This window comes from Neofelis nebulosa, chromosome 16, assembly GCF_028018385.1.
Source record: "Neofelis nebulosa isolate mNeoNeb1 chromosome 16, mNeoNeb1.pri, whole genome shotgun sequence".
Taxonomy (NCBI): Eukaryota; Metazoa; Chordata; class Mammalia; order Carnivora; family Felidae; genus Neofelis; species Neofelis nebulosa.
The window spans coordinates 53,025,012-53,039,244 of record NC_080797.1 but is presented as its reverse complement, the minus strand read 5'-3'; positions in this window follow the sequence as shown (position 1 = coordinate 53,039,244).

Genomic DNA, 14,233 nt, shown 5'->3' with positions numbered 1-14,233 from the left:
ATTTGCATTCCCACCATTAGTACAACAGGGTTCCCGTTTCTCCACATCCTCTCCAGCATCTATAGTCTCCTGATTTCTTCATTTTGGCCACTCTGACTGGCATGAGGTGGTATCTGAGTGAGGTTTTGATTTGTATTTCCCTGATAAGGAGCAACGTTGAACATCTTTTCATGTGCCTGTTGGCCATCCGGATGTCTTCTTTGGAGAAGTGTCTATTCTTGTTTTCTGCCCATTTCTTCACTGGGTTATTTGTTTTTCGGGTGTGGAGTTTGATGAGCTCTTTATAGATTTTGGATACTAGCCCTCTGTCTGATGTGTCATTTGCAATAATCTTCTCCCATTCCTTTGGTTGCCTTTTAGTTTTGTTGGTTGTTTCCTTTGCTGTGCAGAAGCTTTTTATCTTCATAAGGTCCCAGTAATTCACTTTTGCTTTTAATTCCCTTGCCTTTGGGGATGTGCCGAGTAAGAGTTTGCTACGGCTGAGGTCAGAGAGGTCTTTTCCTGCTTTCTCCTCTAAGGTTTTGATGGTTTCCTGTCTCACATTCAGGTTCTTTATCCATTTTGAGTTTATTTTTGTGAATGGTGTGAGAAAGTGGTCTAGTTTCAACCTTCTGCATGTTGCTGTCCAGTTGTCCCAGCACCATTTGTTAAAGAGACTGTCTTTTTCCATTGGATGTTCTTTCCTGATTTGTCAAAGATGAGTTGGCCATACCTTTGTGCGTCTGGTTCTGGGGTTTCTATTCTATTCCATTGGTCTATGTGTCTGTGTTTATGCCAATACCATGCTGTCTTGATGATTACAGCGTTGTAGTAGAGGCTAAAGTCTGGGATTGTGATGCTTCCTGCTTTGGTCTTCTTCTTCAAAATTACTTTGGCGATTCGGGGCCTTTTGTGGTTCCATATGAATTGTAGGATTGCTTGTTCTAGATTCGAGAAGAATGCTGGTGCAATTTTGATTGGGATTGCATTGAATGTGTAAATAGCTTTGGGTAGTATTGACATATTGACAATATTTATTCTTCCAATCCATGAGCAGGGAATGTCTTTCCATTTCTTTCTATCTTCTTCAATTACCTGCATAAGCTTTCTATAGTTTTCAGCATACAGATCTTTTACATCTTTGGTTAGATTTATCCCTAGGTATTTTATGCTTCTTGGTGCAATTATGAATGGGATCAGTTTCTTTATTTGTCTTTCTGTTGCTTCATTGTTAGTGTATAAGAATGCAACTGATTTCTGTACATTGATTTTGTATCCTGCAACTTTGCTGAATTCATGTATCAGTTCTAGCAGACTTTTGGTGCAGTCTATCGGATTTTCCATGTATAATATCATGTCATCTGCAAAAAGCGAAAGCTTCACTTCATCTTTGCCAATTTTGATGCCTTTGATTTCCTTTTGTTGTCTGATTGCTGATGCTAGAACTTCCAGCACTATGTTAAACAACAGCGCCGAGAGTGGGCATCCCTGTCATGTTCCTGATCTCAGGGAAAAAGCTCTCAGTTTTTCCCCGTTGAGGATGATGTTAGCTGTGGGCTTTTCATAAATGGCTTTTATGATCTTTAAGTATGTTCCTTCTATCCCGACTTACTCCAGGGTTTTTATTAAGAAAGGGTGCTGGATTTTGTCAAAGGCCTTTTCTGCATCGATTGACAGGATCATATGGTTCTTCTCTTTTTTTTTTTTTGTTAATGTAATGTATCACGTTGATCGATTTGCGAATGTTGAACCACCCCTGCATGCCAGGAATGAATTCCACTTCATCATAGTGAATAATTCTTTTTATATGCTGTTGAATTCAATTTGCTAGTATCTTATTGAGAATTTTTGCATCCATATTCATCAGAGATATTGGCCTGTCGTTCTCTTTTTTTACTGGGACTCTGTCTGGTTTATGAATCAAAGTAATACTGGCTTCATAGAATGAGTCTGGAAGTTTTCCTTCCCTTTCTATTTCTTGGAATAGCTTGAGAAGGATAGGTATTATCTCTGCTTTAAACGTCTGGTAGAACTTCCCTGGGAAGGCATCTGGTCCTGGACTCTTATTTGTTGGGAGATTTGTGATAACCGGTTCAATTTCTTCGCTGGTTATGTGTCTGTTCAAGCTTTCTATTTCCTCCTGATTGAGTTTTGGAAGAGTGAGGGTGTTTAGGAATTTGTCCATTTCTTCCAGGTTGCCCAATTTGTTGGCATATAATTTTTCATAGTATTCGCTGATAATTGTATCTCTGAGGGATTGGTTGTAACAATTCCATTTTCATTCATGATGTTATCTATTTGGGTCATCTCCGTTTTCTTTTTGAGAAGCCTGGCTAGAGGTTTGTCAATTTTGTTTATTTTTTCATAAAACCAACTCTTGGTTTCGTTGATCTGCTCTACAGTTTTTTTAGATTCTGTATTGTTTATTTCTGCTCTGATCTTTATGATTTCTCTTCTTCTGCTGGGTTTAGGCTGCCTTTGCTGTTCTGCTTCTATTTCCTTTAGGTGTGCTGTTAGATTTTGTATTTGGGAGTTTTCTTGTTTCTTGAGATAGGCCTGGATTGCAATGTATTTTCCTCTCAGGACTGCCTTCGCTGCATCCCAAAGTGTTTGGATTGTTGTATTTTCATTTTCGTTTGTTTCCATATATTTTTTAATTTCTTCTCCAATTGCCTGGTCGACCCACTCCTTCGTTAGTAGGGTGTTCTTTCACCTCCATGCTTTTGGAGGTTTTCCAGACTTTTTCCTGTGGTTGATTTCAAGCTTCATAGCATTGTGGTCTGAAAGTATGCATGGTATAATTTCAATTCCTGTAAACTTATGAAGGGCTGTTTTGTGACCCAGTATATGATCTATCTTGGAGAATGTTCCATGTGCACTCGAGAAAAAAGTATATTCTGTTGCTTTTGGAATGCAGAGTTGTAAATATATCTGTCAAGTCCACCTGATCCAATGTATCCTTCAGGGCCCTTGTTTCTTTATTGACTGTGTGTCTAGATGATCTATCCTTTTCTGTAAGTGGGGTGTTAAAGTCCCCTGCAATGACCACATTCTTATCAATAAGGTTGCTTATGTTTATGAGTAACTGTTTTATATATCTGGGGGCTCCGGTATTTGGCGCATAGACATTTATAATTGTTAGCTCTTCCTGATGGATAGACCCTGTAATTATTATATAATGCCCTTCTTCATCTCTTGTTACAGCCTTTAATTGAAAGTCTAGTTTGTCTGATATAAGTATGGCTACTCCAGCTTTCTTGTGGCTTCCAGTAGCATGATAAATAGTTCTCCATCCCCTCACTCTCAATCTAACGGTGTCCTCAGATCTAAAATGAGTCTCTTGTAGACCGCAAATAGATGGGTCTTGTTTTTTTATCCATCCTGATACCCTATGTCTTTTGGCTGGCGCTTTTAATCCATTTACATTCAGTGTTATTCTAGAAAGATACGGGTTTAGAGTCATTGTGATGTCTGTATGTTTTAGGGTTGTAGTGATGTCTCTGGTACTTTGTCTCACAGGATCCCCCTTAGGATCTCTTGTAGGGCTGGTTTCGTGGTGACAAATTCCTTCAGTTTTTGTTTGTTTGGGAAGACCTTTATCTCTCCTTCTATTCTAAATGCCAGACTTGCTGGATAAAGGATTCTCGGCTGCATATTTTTTCTGTTTAGCACACTGAAGATATCGTGCCAAGCCTTTCTGGCCTGCCAAGTTTCAAAGGAGAGATCAGTCACGAGTCTTATAGGTCTCCCTTTATATTTGAGGGCACGTTTATCCCTTGCTGCTTTCAGAATTTTCTCTATACCCTTGTATTTTGCCAGTTTCACTATGATATGTCGTGCAGAAGATCGATTCAAGTTACGTCTGAAGGGAGTTCTCTGTGCCTCTTGGATTTCAATGCCTTTTTCCTTCCCCAGTTCAGGGAAGTTCTCAACTATAATTTCTTCAAGTACCCCTTCAGCACCTTTCCCTCTCTCTTCCTCCTCTGGGATACCAATTATGCGTATATTATTTCTTTTTAGTGTATCACTTAGTTCTCTAATTTTCCCCTCATACTCCTGGATTTTTTTATCTCTCTTTCTTTCAGCTTCCTCTTTCTCCATCACATTACCTTCTAGTTCACCTATTCTCTCCTCTGCCTCTTCAATCCGAGCCGTCATGGTTTCCATTTTGTTTTGCATTTCGTTTAAAGCGTTTTTCAGCTCCTCGTGACTGTTCCTTAGTCCCTTGATCTCTGTGGCAAGAGATTCTCTGCTGTCCTGTATACTGTTTTCAAGCCCAGCGATTAATTTTATGACTAGTATTCTAAATTCACTTTCTGTTATATTATTTAAATCGTTTTTGATCAGTTCATTAGTTGTTGTTATTTCCTGGAGATCCTTCTGAGGGGAATTCTTCCGTTTGGTCATTTTGGATAGTCCCTGGAGTGGTGAGGACCCGCAGGGCACTTCCCCCTTGCTGTGGTGTATAAGTAGAGTTAGTGGGCGGGGCCGCAGACCGACCTGATGTCTGCCCCCAGCCCACCGCTGGGGCCACAGTCAGACTGGTGTGTGCCTTCTCTTTGCCTCTCATAGGAGCGGGATTCACTGTGGGGTGGCGTGGCACGTCCTGGCTACTTGCACACTGCCAGGCTTGTGGTGCTGGGGATATGGCGTATTAGCTGGGGTGGGTAGGCAAGATGCACGGGGGCAGAAGGGGCAGGCTTAGCTTGCTTCTCCTTAGGTGATCCACTTCGGGAGGGGCCCTGTGGCAGTGGGAGGGAGTCAGATCCGCTCCTGGAGGTTTGGCTCAGCAGAAGCACAGAGTTGGGTGTTTGCACTGAGCGAGCAAGTTCCCTGGCAAGAACTGGTTCCCTTTGGGATTCTGGCTGGGGGATGGGTGGGGGAGATGGCGCTGGCGAGCGCCTTTGGTGCCCGCCAAGCTGAGCTCTGCCGTCCGGGGGCTCAGCAGCTCTCCCTCCCTTTGTCCTCCAGCCTTCCCGCTTTCTGAGCAGAGCTGTTAACTTATGACCTCCCAGACGCTAAGTCGCGCTTGCTGTCGGAACACAGTCCTTCCGGCCCCTCCGCTTTTCCCAGCCAGACTCGGGGACTCTGCTTGGCCGGCGAGCCGCCCCTCCGCCCCGGCTCCCTCCCGCCAGTTCTTGGAGCACGCACCGCCTCGCCGCCCTTTCTACCCTCTTCCGTGGGCCTCTCGTCTGCTCTTGGCTCCGGAGACTCCGTTCTGCTAATCCTCTGGCGGTTTTCTGGGTTCTTAAGGCAGGGGTAGGTGGAATCTAAGTGATCAGCCCGACACGCGGTGAGCCCAGCGTCCTCCTACGCCGCCAACTTCCGGAACTCGTGCTTCAAAGTCTTTGTCTCTCTCTCAGCACTTTTCTGCTTGCAATGTCCCTCTCTCTCTCTTTCTCTCACTCACTCTCTCAAAAGTGAAATGAATGTTTTAAACTGTTAAAAGACATGGGTCAACGGGGGCTCTTCTGTGACTCATTGGTTCAACATTGCTTCATTGCTAAAGTCATGATCTTATGGTTTGCAAGCCCTCCCCCATATCAGTTCTCTCCTGTGAGCAGGGAGACACCTTGGGATCATCTGTCCCACTCTACCCCTCACTGACTTCTCTGTATGTCTCTGTCTCCCTCTCCTCTCTCTTTCTCTCTGAGTCTCCCTGTGTCTGAAATGTAATAAAAACACACCAAAGAGAGGACAATGGTGGAATAGGTACATAGAGACACAGTGTTCCTATGAGAGATGCAAATGGGATAATTCTGTGGATGAAGTGGCTCCTACAATCTCCTGGTAAGCTGACTGTGTCAGGAATGAGAAACACCTATGGGCAAGGGCAAAGGGAAACCTCCACTGTTTCCAGTAGGAGTCTTCATGGCAAGATACCTTATTCTTACTCGGGAAAAAGAAGAAAAGCTTTGGGAGTTCACTCTTTTCCTTTTGATCAGAGGAGAGAGGCAGCAGTGTTACCAGGGGCGTGGTGTTGTGTTCAAGTGTTTTGAACTGGCCTGTGGTGCAGTAGTTCTTGAATGGTGTCTTTCGGTGCTAACAAGGTCCTCGCGACTGGTGCCCACGGGGGAGCCAAGTGGTCTTCAGAGTGAAAGCATCTTTAACATGCAGGGAGGGAGACACGTTGGCTAACCATCGTTTCTTTTCTCAGCCAGCCAGACACCAAGTACTCCCAGGAAGGCAATCTTTCCTGGGGGATATCAGAAACTGATTGCTCTTGATTTAGCCCAGACAAGAGTCAGAGCTCATTAGGAATGCCTGGGCACTCCCTATGTGGGGGATGGCCTCCTTGGCCTTGCGTGGGACCCAAGACGTCATTATCAATACAGCCAGGGAAGTTGAATGGCTACACACACGGCCAAAGGCTTTCATTTCAGCTGAGAATGAGATAAAGTTGAGAAGCAACTGTCCAGCTCCATGTGCCACTTGTCCCAGAAGGAAGGATAGCTCCCTCCTGATCCCTCTGACCATGTGTACACACATGCATTCCTGCTGGGCACCTTGAAACGCCATGGGCTTATCTTTGCCAACAGGGTACTGAAAGGCAATTTATTTTCTATTTTTTTACATTTCGAGTTCCATCCAAATTTGTTAGCCTCTCGTGCAACAATGATTTCAAGAGTAGATTCCTTAACACTTCTTACCCAGTTAGCCCACACCCCCTCCCCCAACACCTCCAGGGACCCTCTGTGTGTTCTCCATATTTAAGAGTCTCTTATGTTTTGGCCCCCTCCCTCTTTGTACATTATTTGTGCCTCCCTTCCTTTATGTTCATCTGTTCTGTGTCTTAAAGGCCTCAGATGAGTGAAGTCGCTTGATAGTTATGTTTCTCTAACTACTTTCGCGTACCATAAAACCCTCTAGTTCTATCAATGTATCTGCAAAAGGCAAGATGACATTCTTTGTGACTGCTGAGCAACACTCCATTGTATATATCGACCACACCTTCTTTATCCATTCATCCATCGATGGACATTTGGGCTCTTTCCATACTTTGGCTGTTGCTGACAGTGCTGTTATAAACGTTGGGGCGCATGTGCCCTTTCGAAACAGCCTTCCTGTCTCCCTTGGATAAATACCTAGTAGTGCAATTGCTGGGTCGTAGGGAGGTTCCATTTTTAATTTTTTGAGTAATGTCCAGAGTGGCTGCCCCGCTTCCATTCCCACCAGCAATGCAAAGAGATCCTGTTTCTCCACAACCTCGCCAACCTCAGATGTTGCCTCCGTTGTCAATGTTGGTATTTCTGGCAGCTATAAGGTGGTATCCCGGTGTGGTTTTGATGTGTAATTCCCTGATGATGAGTAATGTTGAGCATTATTTTCATGTGTCGGGTGGCCATCTGCAAGTCTTCTTTGGAGCAGTGTCTCTTCATGTCTTTGGCTCATTTCTTCACTGGAGTGTTTGTTTTTGGGGTGTCGACTTTGATAAGTTCTTTCTAGATTTTGGATATGAGCCCATTATCTGATATGTCGTTGGCACATAGCCTCTCCCATTCTCTCGGTCGCCCTTTAGTATTGAGGACTGTTTCCTTCGCTGTGCAGAAGCGTGTTATTTTGATGAGGCCCCAATAGTGCATTTTCCCTTTTGCCTCCTGAAAGGCAATTTTTCAGCATATCCTGTGGCCCAGCATATCCCATAGTGACAAGAACGGGGCCAGAATCCCAGGATAAACATACAGGAAACGGCTCTGGGACAGTGTGCCTGAATGGACAACAGGGACAACTGAGCTTGGAAAAGGGCAACAGGGTGGGGGAGAATACACAGAAGACCAAAGTTATTTATGACCGAAAGAGAATGGCATATAGAAAAAAAAAAAAAAAAAAAAAAAAAAAAAAAAAAAATGACGCCAGTAGCAGATTCTCCTGGCAAGATGGTTGTCTCAGCAGTAAGAACACTGTGGGGGCTACAACAATGGAGACTTCCTGCGTTTTTCCTTAAAAAGGAGATGGAAAATTTCTGGCATTGGAATTTTTTTTGTTTCTTTTTTTTTCTTTTTTGCCCTCTCCTCTGAGACAGTCATGCTATACAGTTAGCAGCTTGTAGGTTGTGGCTGACCCTCAAGTGTTTGGAAACTGCATCTTTTGTACTCGTGCTTGCATGGGCTCTTCTGGGACATTCTGCAGGAACTGAAGGATTCTTCAAATGGGTGAAGTGTCTAGTATTCAGAACGCGAGCATCTGTAGAAGACAGTGTTGTAATTCGGCTATTCCCATGCCAACTTGTCTTCAATATGTGTCTGTGCGGGAGAGGAGGGTAGGGGGGACAGGGGAGGTCAGTGGATCCTTTTGTGTAGCAGATACTGAATACTTTCAGACAGCATTGGAGCAACATGGGAACTTTCCACCAATCCCTGGTTTTCCACTGAGTATTGACAGGCCCATTGTGCCTAGTGGAAACCAGGATATAAATAGATGAACCACAAGGGATGGGCACATGGATGGTTCAGTCGGTTAAGAGGCTGAGCAGTGATTTCAGCTCAGGTCATGATTTGACCCTTGTGAGGCCATGCCCCGCATCAGGCTTGGTGCTCACAGCATTGAGCCTGCTTTGGGTCGGGTGTCTTTCTTTCTGTCCCTACCCCACACCTGCTAGCTCTCTCTCTCTCTCTGTCTCTCTCTGTCTCTCTCTCTCTCTCTCTCATTCCCACTCAAAAATGAAAAGTGTTTGAAAGCAGGATTCACAAAGTAAAGCAAACCAGAGACAGAATGGTAATGGACACATGGAAGGCCAAAGTTCCTCCTGAACTACGAGAACGAGAGCAAGCAAAGAATAGAGTGACTAGTAGAATCTATGTGAAGCTGGCTGTCGTCAGAATAGGAAGCACCTCTGCAGTGGGGAAGGGGGAATAAAACCCCTGTTTTTACTTGGAAGCCCAGTCCAGAGGAAATCTCCTTCTGGAATTCAAATGAGAACGGGATACAACTGAAAAAGTACCGTATGGCTCACAGTTTCCTTGTTGCAGAAGTAAGACTGGTTTTCTAACTCCTCTGGGCCCGCATACAGGCCTACATTCTGTGCTGGGCCCCTCCACTGCGCTACGTTTCCTGATGTTCGCATGGTTCTCAAACACACGAGATGAGAGGTCTCGTAGCCCAAAGTATCCCAGAGTCCAGAGAACTTGACCCAAACCCTCACCTAAAATGAGAAAGAATTGATCCTAAAATCTGGCCCCAAATGCCTACCAGCTGAAATGTACTTTCAGAAAAGACCAGAAATGGACGTGGATACACAAAGGCCCAACGATCTTTCTTACCCAGTAGACAAGGAAGAAGCAAAGGATAAAGCGACGAGCATAACCTCAAATGTAAGACACTCCAACGAGTTGCACCCAGACAAATGTCCCCTGACTAAACCTGATGCCCCAACTGCAAGCAGTTTTTATCTAGAAGGTTGGTAAGCCTGGAATTCTTCTGGCCATTGCCTTTCCTCCTGCCCTGTCCATCAAGTAGAAATGGACTCTACAGTATTCCTTCAGTGATTGAAGGTCTGCTTGTGGACCTTCAAGTCTTTGGAACGTGGCTCTGGTGCAGGCAGAGCATCTGTAATGTAGAGCCTTGGTCTCCCTTGGAGCCATTGCCACCAATATGTTATTTTCCAAGCCTTGGGACACATTGCGGGATGCCTGGGCTTTCACTGCCTTCACCCAAGCCGAGCCCAAAGGTTGGCGCTAAGCTCTCGCTCTGGTCCTGTGCTATGGGAGAGCAAACAGTAACTTCCAGTGTAAGGAAGGATGTCCCCCTTGTCTCTCCCTGAGTGCTTGGTGCTTGGCCAACTCGGGGTAAGGGCAGTGAAGGGTGGACCTCCCTTCATTTCGACTCCCAGATGGTTCCCCTAGGCACACTAAGCTTCTGGACCTGGGCAGCACAGAAGGGGCTCCTTCAAGGACCACTGCATCAGGTCCAGGTTCCAAACACGTGCCAAACATCTAGCAGCAGAACCCCTTGCCTCTGCATCAATGTTGCATCTCTTTCCTGATGGGAAGGACAGGACAAACCAGCAAATCCCTTTCTGCCTCTCTTTCTGAAGGAAGAAAACACACCTCCTGCAGGACTGCATGCTCAGGTGTAGTCAATGGAGTTTTCCTTTCACCACACCCTCACGGGTTTCTTCCTGCCCACACAGTCAGCCTGCCAGGCGATAGCAGGAGGCCCTGAATTCTAACCCTACCCATTCACTTCTGTAATGAAAAGCTTTGGTCCTCGGGGTGTCAACTTGCATGTTATTGCTCTTGTGTTCAAACTAGGATCTGTCTGGGGGCCATTCTGAGCCAGAGCCTCAGAAATGTACTCTGAACTACATTTTTGCAGGATCCATGGGTCTGTATCAGGTACACAGTCCCGGTCCAAAAATTGGTGTGGGATTGCCAGTGTGTTCCTGAGCCAATTGACCACGATCAGTGTCTGGTATCCCAGACGGTAGCCCGTCTGTCCCCGTGGGCTTGGTGCTAAGTCAGCTAGAGTCATGGAAGGGAAGGGTAGCCAGGTGGTCACCCTCCCCTGGCTACCAGAGGTGCCTTCCTCCTGCTGAGTAGATGGCTCATGCATGCGCACTCTGCCTAAACCACTGGATGGTGCCCAAAGGGACGTTGTAGTAAATGTTGGAGCCAGGCCATGTTCTAACCAGTTAATCATCAGCCTGGGGCCCCAAACAGCCACAGCGGAATCACTGCTGCCACTGTCCTCTGAAGGAAAGGGCAAGAAACAGACCCAGGTCCAGGGAATTCCCTCTCTTTCTAAAGGAGGAAGGCAGGCCCCTTGTTCACAGAGCTCCCGGATGTAGCCAGTAAAGGGCCGTTCACCAAAGCCCACAGGTGTTGCTTATCCCTGAGACAGCCAGCTTGCTAGCCTTTTGTTTTAGTCACTGCATTACCACCACAACCCTTTCTGATTCCTACTTAAGACCTCTGGCCCTCCGTGAATCTATTTTCACCCCTTTGCACTAGTTTCAAAGTAGTTCCTCGCTGGGTGCATTCCATCTTCCATGTTTTCAGAGGCTGGTCCCTGGTGTTCAGCTGGATATCCTAGTCCCATTTTTGTGACCGTGTCTAGGTGAGGTCACAGGGTCCCTGGCAAGTTGCTGTCAAAACCATGCAGTCATTCAGGGGCCTAGGCCATTGGAAAGGCCCAGATTAGAACATTGGCAATTTTTCTGGTCCAGAGGATGGAAAGGGCCTGGCCACCTAGTGTGTGGAGGGAACACGAAGCTCCACAGCCCCTTTCCAGATTGACCCATTTCCTATTGAAATATTGAAAAATGAGGCCCTGGTTATGGCCACTCCCTTCCCAAGACTCTATGTCTAACTATGTCCCCGTGTAGATTTAGGAGCCATTGGAGCTGTGACTCATTCAACCCACACCCAGGGATTGATTTTCACACCACCCTATGCGTGTTGGACATGGTCCCCAAGCAAGGCAAGTAGCCCCTGCTAATGACTGTACTTGCCCTGACTCAGACATGGGTTTACCTTCCTTCTGGGGTACAGAGGGGCCAGTGGGACCCAGGGGGCATAGGTGGTGGGTGCAGGTCCCCAGCACAAGGAGGTTCCTGGGACAGGTGCCAAGGCATGAACAGCCCTGTGCGTCAACGCCGTGCCCGAGCAACCCCAGTGGTCCAGCAAAGCCATTCGGTGCTCATGGTGTGGCAACCTTGGCATTGGCCTGTACATTGCTGTCCTCCTTCAGCATACTCCACAATAGCCAGAGTGAGAGTTCTGGCTGCAAGGACTAGGTCCACAGCCGCCTTTGCAAGGACTGTGGTAGAAGGCAGGGACTGGCACCTAAGGTGGAGCCGATTGGGGCTGCACCTGGTGTTTGCAGCCTTAGCAGTTCACTTCTCCCAGCCCCTGTTTGGAACACTAAAGTCCTCTCACATGTGTACCCTCACAGCAAATGGAAAGTTATGGTGCGTTGTGTTGATGAAATCCAGGATTCACCTATAAGAAGGATGTACTGAGTCGCGGGGTTGGCCAGCGTGCAATATGCCTGCAAGAAATGCAGAGGTTGGTAACAGCACAGCGTTGCCTCGTCTGTTCACATATCATTCAGGTTGCCCTGTTTTAAAATGAATAGATCTTGCCCTGAGTATCATTCAGAGAGTGTAACAACTTCCCATTTTACGTTCTTTCTTGCCTTTTCCAGAGGCTTGAAAACGTGGGAGGCTCTGGTAGGGTGATGGAGATATAAGTCGTTGAGGGAGAGCCATGGCCAGTTGACCCTTTATGATTAGATGGAACTCTAGAGAATCCCAACAGTCTACAGGGGAACGCTGAAATCATTTGTTCTGTAGCTGTTGTCTAAATAAGGGGACTTAGCTCATCATAATTCGAGGTGCCCCCAGAGCACCCTCGTCCTTTCTTCTGGAGGCTGCGCCAAGGATGGCCCATGGGTCCAGCAGGCACCTACTCATTTCAGGCATTCCTTGTGCATGTTTGGGCCATTGAGCATGCTGCCAAGCAAATGGATGCGGGTGCCCCATGGCAGAGCTGTCTCTAACCTTTGCTTCTTTCTACCTCGTCATTTCCTTAGGGTCTACTTTTTCTTGAAAACATCATCAGTGTGTATGTGCCAAGGCACATGTGGGGATAGTAAACTGGATAGTAAATGACCGGACATGGACAGCAAGTGAGCATGATTAGAATGCTCAGAATATGAGACATTCTCATTTCTAAACTCTATTGGTCGTGACCTGCACCCAATCATGATACCTGTGGTCCTGCGGGCCATCTGTGCCCCAGATGGAAGGTAAATCCAAGACACGTAATTGCAAGTGCTGTCTCTAGGAGTGGTTGAGCTGCTTTGCTGGGCCCCACCTGCGACGTGCCCAGGCCGGTGGGAAAATGTATCCCTGGGCACGAGTCGAGTGAGTGACAGCTCTATGGCTCCTAAGTCAAAACAGGGAAATTGGTAGATAAAGAAACATGGGAGGGCCACAGGAGGACCCAGGTTCCACATGTCCGGATATTCCTCTGGGACACAGGCTCTGAATGGCACCCAGAGACAAGTGTCTTTGTATACCGAAAAAAGGGCATTCATTGAAACGGAAATGTGAATGGCCAAAGTGATTCATTACTGAAGAGACGGGGACGTAGGTTAGAATGAAGTGTCTAGAATCACAATTTCCTGGCAAGGTCCTGCGTAAGGAGGAGGAACAGCTGAGGCGAGAGAAAAACTCAAACTCTAACGGGAAAACCTCTGGAAAGTCCAGTCTGCAATGGGTCTGCCTATGTCCTTCTGCAACAGAGGGACAGCTTCTGGCCTTGGCTGTTTTTCCTGCCATTCCCATCAGGAGACAGAGGCAGCAGGGATTCAGGGGTAGTGGGTCCATGCTCCAGGCTGTCGCTCAAGTGTTTGCAACCATTTCTGTTATGCATTCGATGGTGAAGGGCCACTGTCTGCACTGACCAGGTCCTGGAACATAGCTCGTATGCGTGGATTGTGTGCTCTTCAGAATCTGAGGCCAAGCAGTAAGTGCTCTCTGAGAGCAGGGCTATCTTTCTTGTGTGTTGTCAGAAAAAAATTTCCCTTGGTGGGCACGGAAGCAGCGTGAGAACTCACCATGCATGCCTGGGAGCTCACTGTGTGACTGACAGCCTCACTGGCTCACCCGGGCTGCAAACCAAGTCCTAGTTAGCACATAGCATTGGCATGGGAATGGCTCTTCTAAGGACAACGAAAGTTTCCTTTCAGATGAGAATGGGAGAAGGCTGAGAGGGAAATGTGTCGCGCCATTTGCCCTTGTCCCAGACGTGAGGTCAACTGCCTTCCCACACCCTTTGGCCCTAACTACACACAAATATCCTCTGTTGGGTACCTTCCCCTGACCTACATCTCATGTTGTCAATTTAGATCTGGAAGGCATGTTGCAAGGCTCCTAGGGCCGAACTTATTGTGCTGTCACAAGAACTCATCCAGAATCCCCAATTGAAATCAGAGGGAATTGCTCTGAACCATGGGCCCTGATGTGCCCATGTAAGATTCCCATTTTAGAAAGGGTAAAAGGGGTCATGTGGATGATTCATTCCCCTAAACCTCAACTCTTGGCTTCTGCTCAGGTCATGGTCTCCCAGTTCTTGATTTCGGGTCCTTACTCGGGCTTCGTGCTGAGAGCTCAAAGCCTGGAGCCTGATTCAGAGTCTTTGTCTCTCTCTCAGCCCTTTTCTACTTGCAATGTCCCTCTCTCTCTCTCTCACTCACTCTCTCAAAAGTGACATAAATGTTTTAAACTATTAAAAGACATGGGGCTACGGGG